This window comes from Heteronotia binoei, chromosome 4 (assembly GCF_032191835.1).
Source record: "Heteronotia binoei isolate CCM8104 ecotype False Entrance Well chromosome 4, APGP_CSIRO_Hbin_v1, whole genome shotgun sequence".
In the NCBI taxonomy this organism is placed as follows: Eukaryota; Metazoa; Chordata; class Lepidosauria; order Squamata; family Gekkonidae; genus Heteronotia; species Heteronotia binoei.
In genome coordinates, this window is record NC_083226.1 from 38,722,429 (window position 1) to 38,736,824 (window position 14,396).

General features: G+C 41.4%; 1 protein-coding gene across 3 annotated transcripts in view; it reads left to right on the forward strand.

Annotated features, from left to right (window-relative positions):
* Nucleotides 1–1,644: 1,644 nt before the first annotated feature.
* PALM2AKAP2 (PALM2 and AKAP2 fusion) overlaps nucleotides 1,645–14,396 on the forward strand; it is a 163,062-nt gene continuing 150,310 nt past the window's right edge. For 2 of the 3 annotated variants that reach the window (XM_060237148.1, XM_060237151.1), the window contains exons 1-2: nucleotides 1,645–1,660; nucleotides 7,100–7,204. The gene's annotated coding sequence lies outside the window, so the exon portion shown is untranslated. Of the gene's footprint in view, nucleotides 1,661–7,099; nucleotides 7,205–14,396 lie in introns of those variants that run through there. The other variant, XM_060237146.1, reaches the window with a different exon arrangement.

The following is a 14,396-nucleotide window of genomic DNA, read 5'->3' on the forward strand; positions in this document are numbered from 1 at the left end:
TAATATGAGGGGGCACTTTGAATGATCAAAATATTAAATTTACACCAATAATTATTATCCTGGGTGACTCTCACTATTGACTATGACAGCAAAATGAAGATTCTGTGCTGCAAATCAAAATAAGGCCAAGTACTCAATTCTGGGAACAGAAGAAAATCGTCATCTTGATGTCCAATTTGTCAGCTTCCCAGGGGTGTTTGGTTGGCACACTGGAAACAAGAATGCCAGAACTGAAGGAGAACAGTCCTTGTTTTATTTTAAGGTTCAAAGGCACATAGAACGGTACAACAGAAATCCAGGCCATGAGGAGAAGTGGTATAACCTGGTTTATTTTGACACACACACACACAATACATAAATGGCTCCATGTCTACTAGAATATCCTTGCAAACACTGGATGATCTCAATAGGTGGGCCTGCCATGAAGATGCCCTCCGGAATCTGGATAGCCAGTCTTCCATTCATAGGTGGAAGCTGGCCCACTTTCAGACCAGAGCCAGAAACACATTGCTTGTTTTGCATCTGTAATTCAGCAGAAGCCCTACGCTGTGATGAACCTTGTTTTTATGCCGTCATTTTATCCCTGGTTTTGCCATACCCTCTCTGTCTCTTGCCACTCCTGAGTCCCCAATAGAGGCATTTCAATTAACTTTTCTTGTCTGAGAGGAAAGATTCTGCTTCAATATCCATTAGGCTTGCCAGCTGTCTAGGGAAAAATGTCTTAACCTTTTAGTAGAGGCTTACTGTGATGTCATTTACCAGGCAATGTTGTTGATGTCCATGCCATGAAAAGCTTCAGCTGCCCGGTTCCAAACATTAAACCTTGATTAAAGAAGCAGAACAGTGTTCTCCGAGCCTGGTGGCAACCCCAATATCCATCTTCCATTGATTACCATGTGCCCAGTCCATGAAGATTACATCAAATACATAAAAGATGAACCATTCATCACTTTTTATCCACGTCTAGAGGAGCCAAGAGGGGGAAGGGCATTCCACCAAAGTCATAATAATGTTAACTCAAGGCAACCAGTGGGGAATGAGGGGGACTTATTGGGAGTGAGAGGAAAGCCCAGCCAATGTTGTAGTGACATGTCTATGTCACTTCCATCATTATCTGGAAGTAATGTCATCACATTGGCAATCAAGTCGACACTCTGGTATTTGGGCAAAATCTCTATGGTAACTTTGTCTTCTACCAGAGTGTCACTGTGACATTGCTGACATGATGATATCACTTCTGGGTCTCATTGAAAGTAATGTAGACATGTCACTGCAACATTGACTGGGCCTCCTCATTTTCCAGGTTAGTCCCTCCCACCACCAGCAGCCACCTGATTGGCAAAGGGGTGGTAGGGCCTGGTGGTGGAGGACCACCGCCTCTACATGGGGGGGCCTGACAACCCTACTAACTCATATTAGTTGCATTCTTCTACATCAAATTTGTCTAAATCTAATTCTGTAACTCTAGTCCTATTGCGTTGTTGATTAGAAGTCTCATGCTATCTGATTGCACTTTTTTACAAAAATAATTTGTAATCTGCCTTACGTCAGTGAGAAAGGTGGGCAATGAATAAAGTAAATATGCGCAATTCATATAATGTGAAGTTAACAACAGTTTCCGTATTTTTGTCTTTTCAGAGTTTCTCATACCAGGATGGTGGTAAGTTTTTTCTTTTCCCTACTACCAGTGTGTACCTACCATTCCACACCCAGAATCCAGAGCTGGATTTCCAGGGTTGCAGGACGCACACAGGGAAACAGATGTGCATATTGGAGTGAGGACTGGCCCTAGGGTGAACTGATCCTACTTTCTCTTGTGCAAGTGCCGCACTGCTGAGGAGTCAGTATTGTCCCCTTGACCCCCCACACTCCTGCTCTCCAATGTGTATGGCTGTTCCTTTGTGCAGGTATTGCAACCCCAGAAGGGGCTGCAGGAACAGAGAGGAATGTGGGAAAACTCTAGAACAAAGTGGGAGCCAAGTTTCACCTTTAAGACCAACAACGTTTTATTCAGAATGTAAGCTTTCATATGCATGCATACTTCTTCAGATGAGGAGATAGGGTGCATGTATTTCAGCCCACTGTACCCTATCCCCTCGTCTGAAGAAGTATGCAAGCATATAAAAGTTATATTCTGAATAAAACTTCGTTGGTCTTAAAGGTGCAACTTGACTCCCACTTTTTTCTACTGCTTCAGACCAACACAGCTGCCCACTTGGATCTATCTCCGTGGGAAAACTTTGTGTATACCTTATGTACACCCATATATCAAGATATATTTTTAAATTAGCATGTAAGGTATTTAAAGCCAGGGGGCAGCCAGACTTTTCCCTGGAAGGTAATCTGGAAGTGAATCTTATTAATGTTAATAACTTTGATCTAAAAAGCATTCCATCATTCCTTTCTGTGGGTCTCTGGTTGGATCCTTAAGAATTATGTTTACTTTCTGTGTTTGTGGAAACAATAATGAGAAGAGGCAAGGGGAAAGTGCTGTGCAACCAGAAGCTCCTCATTGATTAGTTGTTTCCTGTCGTCACTGCTTCTGGTTCCTTCTGCCTCCTCCCTTAGGAGGGAGGAGCAGACAATCTGAACTATGGTGTCAGCTGCCAGCCAACAGCAGCAACTGTCGTCTACATATCAATATGTTCCTAACACGTTAAACTTTTGTGTTGGGTTTTAGTTGTTGCCAAACAATGGGCTAGAAATATGAATAATAATAGTAGCACTGTTTTGAAAAACCAGATCTTCTTCCTGTTCTCATCCTTATAGTTCAGGAATGGCCAAACTTGCTTAACGTAACAGCCACACAGAATAAACATGAGATGTTTGAGAGCCGCAAGACATGAACATCAGATGTTTGAGGGAAGGAAAGAAGGAAGGAGAGAGAGGAGTGGAAAGAAAGTAACTTTAACTTTAAATGCATTCTCCAAGCCTCCAGCTAGCTTGGCTTAGAGAAGTTATTTAAAGAGAGAAATGCCTTTGCCAAGCCAGCCAATGGGGCTGTGGGGGCTTCAAGAGCCTTACAATATGTGTGAAAGAGCCACATGTGGCTCCCAAGCCACAGTTTGGCCACCCCTGTTATAGTTGATTTAGTCTAGCAGTGATTACCACAGTGATCCTTATTCCTAAATATGCAATTCTTACCATAGCCCTTACAAACATATCCCTCTTACAAATGCCGTATTAGGAAGGAACCCTACATGTCTCAGTCTTTGGTTGTATGTTCCAAGCAGACATCACAGGGTCTGATTATTGGATTTGCATCACTCCTATAAAACCACTTATGTTAACGTCATTTTATTTTCCCAAAGAGATCTGAGAAATTAGTGGAAGTTGGCAGATAAGGCCTTGGATTCACTGGAGCATTTCTGTGGATGGAATGATTTCAAGCCTCCCCTTTCCCATGCATTTTGGGCTGCAGTGAGAAAGGGAAGGCACAAAAGTCGCATCCCTGCATGGAAGTCCTTCAGTCTGCAGCAACGCTCTAGTGAATCCAACCCAGTGCTCTGTGGTGTGCAACCAAGTGGTGTGCAAATAATTTTGTTGAGCTTTTACAGTAGGACAAGAGGAATTGGTCAGGAACAACACTCTTAAGGCATCATAGATCTTTGAATGCGCACAGTGAAGCAGGAAATAATAACGAGAATTTCCCCAAGTCTAGTTCCATTTCTAATTCCCAACTTATACACCACAGAATTCATTTAGTCCCTTCATGAATTTGTGCTCTTTGATGGATGGAGCAATAGGGTGGGCTTGTTTATAGCCCATGTCAAAAAGACTTGCAGAAAAAGAGCTGAAAGAGGTGCATTACTTAAGCAAAGACTTCAAACAGCTCGCTTCATTTGTTTGCTTTCATATTACCCCATTACTGGTGAAGATTTGTTCCCTGACTGGCCTTCATAGAACAAGATTAAAGTCATCATATGCCAATTTTCCCTCAAAAATCAGTTTAGTATGCTCATGCTGTCACTCCACTCATAAACATTTGCACCAGATGGTTTGTCTGCTCTGCCCGTGAAACGTCACTAGAACATTAGCATAACTTCCTGGTTTTTATTAGTGCTGCAATCTTTAATTGGTTAAGTCAGTTCAGTTCAGTTACCTTTATTGGCATAAGAACATAAGAGAAGCCATGTTGGATCAGGCCAATCGCCCATCCAGTCCAACACTTTGTGACACACAGTGGCCAAAAAAAAACAGGTGCATAAGATACGTGTCAGTCACATGAACATTAACAAGAGTACTATTATAGTTAAGATGCTTAACTCAGTATAAAATACAACATCATAAAATTAGCCTGAAATTAATTTAAGAATATCACTTTGTAAATAGACAGCTGCTTGAAGAAACCTAGCCACGTTTTCAGTGATATTTATTTTGGAATTATTGAGAAGAAATAATAATTTGTAGGAAGCAGGTAAATCAAAGATGCCATTTAAAATTGGAGATAAAATACTCTGCCAAAGGTTAGAATAATAAGGGCATTCTATTCTATTAAGACATGCAAAACTGTTTCTGTGGCTCCACTTAGGCACTGTCTGTTGAAAAAAGAGATGCCACTAAACTTTCCAGTTAAAATTGCTGAGTTGGTTAAGTCAACAGATTCATCAACTGAAGCTGTCCTCTGAGCTTGCGACAGGAAAATTCAGCTATTTAAATTTCTACATATAAAATCAATATAATACATTTTATCCCATCTTTCTTTCAAGTTGCTTGGGGCTCCCACACAGTTCTCAGTTCCTTAGTCCCATGCAATTCACAGTTGCCAGCAGTGTCCATGCATTTGCCCTTCTTAACATTCCATATCAGACTTTGCCTTTGGATTCTAGAATATGTTGAGGGAAATTTCTTTTGGTCATTGTGTTAAGGCACTCATCTGTAAAATAAATATACTCAATCTGGTCTCTTTCCTGTGCTGCAAGATTGGCAATCTGTGAAGCCATGATAATAGTCCAACGATTCATAGAATGCAGTGTGATGTGTTCTGAAACACTGCAGCAGCTTTGATACACACATGAGCAAAAGTTGGAATAGCAATAGCAACGTATCTGGGGAGATTGTACACAGAACAGTATGAGTCTGTTTAAAAAATTATAGACCTACTTGTCTTTCTCCCAGAAAACTGGGATTCAAGGTAGAAACAAGAAAAAAATAACCATTCAAATAGCCAGTAATAGCTATTTTATTTTATTTAACATATATCCCTCCTTTTGACTTGGATCCAGCAATGTGCAAGCACAAATGTGAATGGACTTAGTGCTGTTCTACTAGCACATGATTTTGTGCAACATCCAGTGCTTTCCTCTTTATATGTTATAGTGCCCCAACATTGATTGTGCAAGTGGAAATGCAAATAATGATACAAGAAGTCTGACTTTGCACAAATAGCTACTGCAGTCTATTTCTTATGTTTCTGTTTGTGCAAGAGCTATAGCACAAACAGATATTTTGTGCCGGACCCAATTGAATGGATCCTCCATGTTCTGAGCAGTCAATCTCTAAATCCCAGAACCAGCAGGCAACATCAGGTCTCAGCCTCTATGCCCTTTTGCTTAGAGGAACTGGTAGGCCACTGTGTGATGCAGGATATTGGACTAGGTAGACCACTGATCAGATCCAGCAGTGCTCTTAGGTTTGCCAGGTCTTACCTTTCTCTCAGCGAGGAGATCTAGTAACCTCTCCTGGAGTTTTCTGCCACACACACAAAGTGCACAAAGCATGATGACATCATGCAGAAGTTATATCATTGTGTTGCTGGCAGCACACAACACTCTAGATTTTGGTTAAAAACTCTATAGGTTTTTTGCTGCAAAACCATAGAGTTTGCCCAAAATCCAGAGCATTGTCACACGACACACACAGCATGATGACATCGCTTCTGAGCGACATCACTGCATCAGGGACATTGCATGAGAACTTCCCTCTTGGGATGTGGGGCTTCTCCCGCCAGCCAGCTTTGGGCCAGCAGATCGGCGCCCACCAGACCGGGGGATCCCCTGGCCAGACCGGGGGGGGCTGGCAACCCTAAGTGCTCTTCTAATGTTTTTATCCAAAGATCAACTGAAATCTCTAAAAAAAAAGTTATAAATGATTGTTTAAAATCACCATTAACGTATTAAGCTATTTTTTAAAAATCACACCTGCACCACCAGAAAAGGAAAGAAACTGAAATCCATGCAACTTTAAACGAAAAAATCACCAAAAGAAACATCTTTTTACCAATATTTGGCAGGCTAGCAGAGGGAACTTGGTGAGCTTCTTTTGCAGCAAGGAAGTCCAGGGTGATGGCCTTGCTTGCCATAGCCACTTCCCTAATGTCTGCAGTTTGTGGTCTCTTAAGCAGGACCTTATTTGAGGACCAAGATGCTCAGGGAAGATGCTCAGGGGGAGGAAATGTTGCCTTTGCCACCCTGCATTTGGATGCTATTGGCTTTTAAAGATGGCAGGCAGATGGGTGGATGGCTGTTGCTCTGCTTAATATTTTAGAATGCTTGAAGCCCTTCTAAGGGCAGCAAATATAGTGAAATTGTGCTCCATTAAAGCACCATTCTGATACCAAACAGAATACAAATAATATTTACCAACTCAGGTTTACTCTGCAAAAGCAAATTAAAGGCAAAGTGGCTTAGAAATAGAAAATCAACATAATCAATAAACAGCATATTTCATTACACTGGAAAAGATTCAAACCCGCATGTTGGACATAAATACGTCTCATTTGAGCTTAGAGATCCAGGGCATGTTATTGCTTCTTTGTGTTATACAAGGTTAATTCCTTTATTCCTCCCCCCCATTTATTTTATTTTCTAAGGTCACTGACCTGATAAATATCTAGAACCTCCTGACCACAGGGATTAGCACACAAACGACTGGCAATGGTTTTAGTCATCTGGTCTTGTTCCTTCCAACCTCAGCCAGTTTATTGAATGGTAATCAAAGTACAATGACTGCGTTTTGCTTGCTTTGATCCAATTATCCAGCACAAAGCCTCTGATGTCTATTGTTTGAGGTGATAGTTGCACTCTGCTGCCTAAGCATCAGAGCCTTTGGGGTCCACAGGGTTGTGTCTAACTGTATTCCCTGTTCTCTTGACAATCAGATGCGGTGAATTACATTTATTCCCAGATCCCTGAACTCCCGGCTTTCTTTACACGAACAACGGAGGAGTTGGGTCCCAGGAAGGACGGGACAAGCAGAGTAACTGGTAAGTCTCAAAGGAGCATGGTTTATTCTTTCAGCCCAGGCAGCAGACGTGATCTTTTAAAACTATATTAGATTTCCTGGGATGGGTGCCCAGCTGTCTTTTATACAGGAGGAAACAGCTCAAGTCATGACTTGGCTTCTTGCACGTAACCAGTGAGCCGCTTAAACGCATCTCTGTGTTGTATCTTTCAAGACACAAAAATTTAAGCAATAGTCACATTGGCTAAAAGTTGAATGAGCTGTCTTGTGTAGAAGATATTTCCCAGATGTAAACAAGCAGTCCAGAGGAAAATATAGACAGTTTTGTTGGCCAGGTTTGGATTGGGAGGGGTGGGAAGTATGGTGAGAATAGGAATGAGTCTGTGACTAAAATTATTGTGTAAAGTTTAACCTGATGCTGAAAGAAGCAGATGGGAATCTGCAGGTACTAGCCAAAGAATATTAACTATACTTATGTCCATTGAGATCAATGTGGCTTTGGTGTGCACACATAATCCCATTTTAATGGGGCTTTCATCCAAGAAGGTGTATACAACACTGCTGCTTAAGACACCACTGATGGACTTCAACTGGCTTAAATCACTCTGTATTCAATACATTTTGTTGCTGGCAATGACATACCCTGAGTCTTTTGGTGGTGGTAGAAAGTGCAGTCAAATTGCAAACCACTGATGGCATTTTCATGGCAAGAGAAAAACTGGGTTGTTTGCTATTCCTCACCTCTATGTAGCAACCCTGGACTTCCTTGATCGTCTCCCATCCAAGTAGTAACCAAGGTTAACCCTGCTTCACCTCCAACGTCTGATGACATTGAGCTAGCCTGGGTCTTCTGGTTCTGGAGAAGTCAGAGGCGCCTTTAGATAGGTCACCATATACACTGAAATATATTTTATGTATATGTTTTATTTAAGTACTCTGAGTTGTAGGAGTGGCACTTTACACCTCACAATTTTTAAATGGAAGGCAATGGTTTTTTTATCAGTGTCAAAGGGGAGCTAGCGTGCTGTGATTAGAATGACCTCATATATTTTATCATCCTCTTAAACTGCCCTAGCTGCATGCTTATGCTCACAGGTATAGTGTGGGAACTGGGTAATAATGGGTAGAGTCAGGAGAAACATCCATGATCAGGTAAATTACCATTGAAATTGCTAATGGTCACATCTGTGAGTGCTCAGTTAGCACATTAAATTTGTCCTTGAATGTATATTTGGAGCCAGAATATTGGTAGTACTCATGTAGGGAAAGAATGGTTTGTATGAAAAAGTCAATTCAAATAGTAAGACAGGCTGCTTAGCAAGTAAAGTTTAAGTCAAGCATTTAACAGCTCATAAGCCATACACTATTTAAAAAAAACATAATTTAAGAATTAAAAATCACAGTACAGCAGACGTTTGCCATGCTCACAATGCAGTTTTTACAGAGGCTATTCAGGAATAATCTTAATCTTGGGATATCAGAAATGGCTGAATATTTTAATAGCCGTTTTAAAATAATTTTTCCCCTGGCTATTTCATACTTTGGGCAGTAGACAAAAGGTATGGGACAATGAATCAACCACTGCCAAAACGTAGTCACAGAAACATTGATCTGAAGGTATCTGAGGAAATGGCTCTTCATCTGGGCTGTTGACAGAGCATTACAATGTGTAATTTTATATGTCCGCCTCTGTTTTGGTGTATAATTATACTGCCAGTATAATGAGATAATGAGGTGGATCAAATGGAGAGGGAAACATTCCCACATAGCATCTTTTGAAGGGAGTCACAATCTTGTTTGAGTGGTTTTTCTTTAAATAATAATTGTCTTCTTTTTTTGTTAGATTTCTGTAAGCCCAATTGGTTCATTTCTATATCTGCAGCTCTGTTCCATTCTGACCAGCAGTGCTCATGGGCTGCCGATATAGAGAAAGTTGGGAGATCTTCAGAGTTTAGCAGTCCGCACTTGAAGCTAATGATGGCTTTCCAGATTCAAGTTGTATGACTGAGGAAGCTATGCATGGTGGGTCAAGCGAGTATTTTGTGAAGGAATATTAACTGAAATTTATCAAACAATTTTATTGGGCCCAGAAACCAACTCTGGGATCCATACAATATGCATGATATCACTAGTGCTTTATATGCCTTCAAAAGTGCTGACACATACTGAGCTCCCTTTATATAGAAAAACTTCCTTAAAGCCAGCAGAGTTAAATCAGTTTTCAATTTAAGATACTGAACATGCTTGAATGAGGATAGATTGGACTGGAACACAGTTCCCTAGCACCTAAATTCATCAACCTATTTTCCATCTTTTGTTTGTTTTGTTTTATATAGTTACAGTATGTATTTATTATATTTGTATCCTGCCCTCCCCTCAAGCAGGCTCAGGGGGGGTTCCATCATAAAATTCATAAACTGATTTTGATTTTTTGAATGCCATGATCTTAGATTTATCCTCATTTATCTCCAGGAGTTCACTATTACAATAGGTGATAAATGCTTTTATAAAGCGCTTTAGATCAGGAGGCTGCATAGCTTGGCCGGGGACTTCTGAGCCAACTGGTCTTTTTGGAAACTGATTATATCCTGCCATGATAAATATTTGTATCAGTTCTGTGTAGACTCTTCTAGAGCAGGAAACCACTTCAGGGAAAAGCAATAGAGTACTATTGTCATCCAGTATGCACACAGTGTACTGACTTGCAGGCTCTGGGTGTCAGGTTACAGTGTCTGTTCTGCTTCACAAAATATCCAAGCCAGAGAGAGTTTCCAAAGTCAAGCATCATGCAGTCCTAGGACAGGGGTTCAGAACTCAATCAAAGCAGTATTTGGCCCAAAGTCAGGGGTTCAGAAATCAGTCCTCCATCCAAGGTCAGGTTTCCAGGAATCAATCAGGCAGTGTTGGCAGTTCAGCATCTAATGTACCTGTTGAATTCACACCCAACAAGCCTCTCTCTGGAGGCTTTACAGCCATACATTAATGCATCTTGCCTTCAGCCGGCTGCTCAAGAGTAGTCTTATAAAGCCTCATCTTCACTATCATCTGGCAGCTGGTGGCAAACCAAGTGGTGTGCACTTTGACATCTAACATGTAACTTAGTTCTCAGTCTTTGTCTGCAGTGTTCCAAAGGTGCAGGTGATCTTGGAGGGCTGGGAATGGCCAACTGAGTTTTATTTTTATTTTTTTATTTATTTATGGTTTGTATCCCGCCCTTCCCACAAAAGTGGCTGAGGGCAGCTAGCTGCTGAACTGGGGCTGGAGGGTGGAGGTTGTTCTGCACCAGCTATTGACTGTAAGTCTTGGCATGCTTGCAGTTCATTTTTCTGCTGGTCAGCTTCTATCAAATGCAGGCTGGCTACACAAGATCCCCTCCTCCTGTGAGGAGATCTCACTATCACTGAGCCCTGGCTGACCCTTGACACTCATTATGGTATTAAGTTGTTCAGAACAAAAAGTGGACAATGGGAAGCATATGTTCATGATTAGCCAGCCCAATAAAGAAAACATTCACATGTACTTTTCTATCTTTAATATATTTATAAAATGGAAAAAATCAATTTCTTAGAACTTCTGTATACCATCCCGAAGTTATATATGTTGTGTCCAGTACATATTGTAGTAAGGCTAAAAACGTTATCGTTAAAAAGACATAGGGCTAACTAGATTCATTGGGGAAAAATGGGGAAATGAAACCCACATAGAAAGGAACATTCACATTAATTAATGGTACATCTAGCTGGGAGGAGGGGAATATATGTTTCTATCCTCTGTAGCAGGGATGTCGAACTCATTTGTTATAAGGGCCAGATATGCCATAAATGTGTGTTATAAAATGTAATGCCAGTTAGGGGAGACATAAACTTTATAAAGGACACAGACAAACACACACAATCAGCCTAATGCACCTCACTAGTATGTTGAAAGAGCTACTCAGCCAACAGAAGGAAGAGCCGCTTGGCTCAGTAGCTCTGCTGTGCAACTGAGAGAGCCTGGCAAAGCTAGTTCTCCTTTCCCCACTTCCTCCCCAATGGAGGAGTTTTGCTTTGTTGCTCCTGTGCGATTGAGCAAGCCTGGCAAAGCACGTTGTGATGCAGAAGGAAGCAAGATAGGGAGAAAGAAGCAGAGGACAATGAGTTGCTCATGAGCCTGATAGGAGCCCTCTGGCTGCATGTTTGACACCACTGCTCTGTAGCAATTAACTAAAACTGCTGTTTTTACCATTCTTCATATGCAGTCCCAAATACAGGTTGTAGACCTGGTTGATATTTATTTTTGTTTTTACCTATCATGATTCCATAGATTTGGCAAAAGCCATTAATTCTAAAGACATCCATGTATATACAGGAAAGGAAATGTCCCCTGTGCAAGCACCAGTTGTTTCCTATACAAGGTTTGCATTAAACCTTGTGGCTGGAATTTATGGGGAAAAATGAGACATACACATTTTTAAGCTCTTTGATGAGACAATCCAGTTGTCACAAAGCACTAAAGAGTTTGGCCAGGATTTCCCAGACTTGTTTCACCATAGTTACATAGCAGCTGTGGGGAATGTCTGTTAAAAAATAGAGACCCTGTTTTGGCTTGGAATGCTGCCAAGGGGAGGGGGGTCCTGTCTTTCCTTCCAGTTGTTTTCCTTTGTCGTAACAGTGCTAGAGGGGAGCTAATTCCCTGCTTTGCTGATCCACGTGCACATAATACTTTATGCGGAACCCAAACCTAACTCATTAGCAAGCAGCCCATCAAATTTGACCCCAAGTAATTGAATCTTTTGACATATACAGTTAAAATTGCATGGTCCAGGACTACACCAGTGTTAGTGATCTGATAATACTGCAGGACTGTACCATATAGCTGAACGTGTCCAGGAAAACATACTTTAATGACAAGGCATGATGATGAAGAAAAGTAGGTTTTTATACCCTGTTTTTCTCTACCTTAATGAGCCTCAAAGCAGTTTATGATTACCTTTCTTTCCTCTCCCCACAAACAGACACCTTGTGAAGTAGGTGGGGCTGAAGGAATTCTGAGAGGACTGTGACTGGCCCAACTTCACCCAGCTGGCTTCATGGGAAAGAGTGGGGAATCAAATCTGATTCTCCAGATTAGAGTCTGTGGTTCTTCACCACTATACCACACTGATCCTTACATTTAGAAGTTATTTGGACAATAATGCCAATTATATGAGGGGCTTTGAAACATAAGGAGCAAATAGGGTAGCCAATCCCCAATTGGGTGCAGGAGGTCCGATGGTTTGGAAGCCATCCCCCCACTTCAGGGTTATCAGAAAGTTGGTGGGGATGTCTGCTGGGCACTCCATTATTACCCCATGAAGACCATGGGTATCTGAAGCTCAGAGGGAGCTGTTTTTTGAGATAGAGGAACCATTTTTTTCCCAATAGCATCCAGTGCCTCTCCTAAAAAAAATCCCCCAAGTTTCAAAAAGATTGAACTAGAGAATCCAATTCTATTAACCCCAAAATAAGGTGCTCCCATTCTCCATTATTTCCAATGGAGGGGAAGCATTTAAAAGGTTAGCTGTCCCTTTAAATGGGATGGCCAGAACTCCCTTTGGAGTTCAGTCATGCTTGTCACACCTTACTTCTGTCTCCGCCCTCAAAGTCCCCAGATATTTCCTGAACTGGACCCGGCAATCCTAGGAGCAGGATTTAGCAAGTGTATAGGTGTGCAAGACTTTTTAAAGATTTCTTCTATCATCAAAGGAAGACTCAAAGCAGTTGACTTTGTGTCTTGACAGCACTATAATGTCCCTAGGTCATTAGCTGCACCTACGTTTAAGTTTAAGTTTAAGTTTATTTCAATTTATATATAATTCCCACCGAAGTGGCTCAGGGCGGCTCACAACATATAAAATCTAACATAGAATTTTAAATTTAAAATACATCAATTACAACAGTTAAAACAGTAAAATAATAAAACATTTAAACAGCGAGCTATCAAAATACTACACTGAACCTTCTATAGAATTTCTAATGCCAGTTAATTATAGGCCCACCAGAAGAGGGCTGTCTTACAGGCCCCGCGGAACTGGCCAAGGTCTCGCAGAGCCCTCACCTCTTCCGGCAGCTGGTTCCACCATCAAGGAGCCGTTATAGAAAAGGCCCTGTCCCTGGTGGATTGCAGACGGGCCTCCTTTGGCCCGGGGATAGCAAGCAGATTTTGAGAGCCCGATCTCAGTACTCTCTGGGGAACATGTGGGGAGAGACGGTCCCTAAGGAAGGCAGGTCCTAGGCCATACCATTAGCTACACCAATAAGAAGAGACTGACACAAAAGGCTGCTGTTTTGGGCAGCAATTATTTATTTCATGTAGCCACTTATAGTGTAGCGTAAGCCATGTTGACTTCAGTGGACTCAGAAAGGTGTCGCATGGCCTAGGATGGCACTGTTAGTATGCTCACTTTTGGAGACTAATTCATAAGCCCTTTATGGTACCCATGACTTTAATTAACTCTTCCTACTTGGTACTGATTAAATTGGGTACATGTGGAATGCTTTCTGCTAAAGGCTGTTACGTGTGTATATGCCATGCGTTGTGTTGCTGTCTCATGGACCTTCTAGAAAGGCAAAAAGCTGTGAGTGACCCTCCAGGGAGTTTTTCAAGAGCCACATTCTTTCTTTAGCCCTGCAGTCAATGAACTCCTCCGATCCAAGCATAAGCACCCTATAACTATAAATGCCTTGCTGCTGAGTGAAACTATCTTGATTATAGACCAGTCTGGAGACTTCAGTGTCACTTGACAAAACAGAAGGTGGCAATTCCTCCTTTTACACGTGTTAGCACTGATTGGGGGGGGGGGGGGGATGGAAAAGCACAATTTTAAAAAGGCTGTGTAATGTATGTTGAGGATCCTTTCAAAAGTGCAACATGGTAGAATTATATGCCACATTGTTGTACTGATTTATTATGGCTGAATCCATTGGAATTTTCATAAAACAACACAGTAAATTCAACCACATTATAAGTCTCAGAAGTGACCGTCATGGTTATTTTGGGTTGGATAGGAAGAGGAAGGGATAGTAATCAGATCTGATAAGAAGAGAAGTTTTCATCTTCATAGTGCACTCTTCATTGGATTGTTCTTTTCAGGGAGGCCACTGGTCTTTCCCCAGATGTGCCTTGGAGATCATAGCCCAAGCTAACATTGCAAATCAACTTTCAAATAAATAAACATAACAATGTAGACTTGCTAC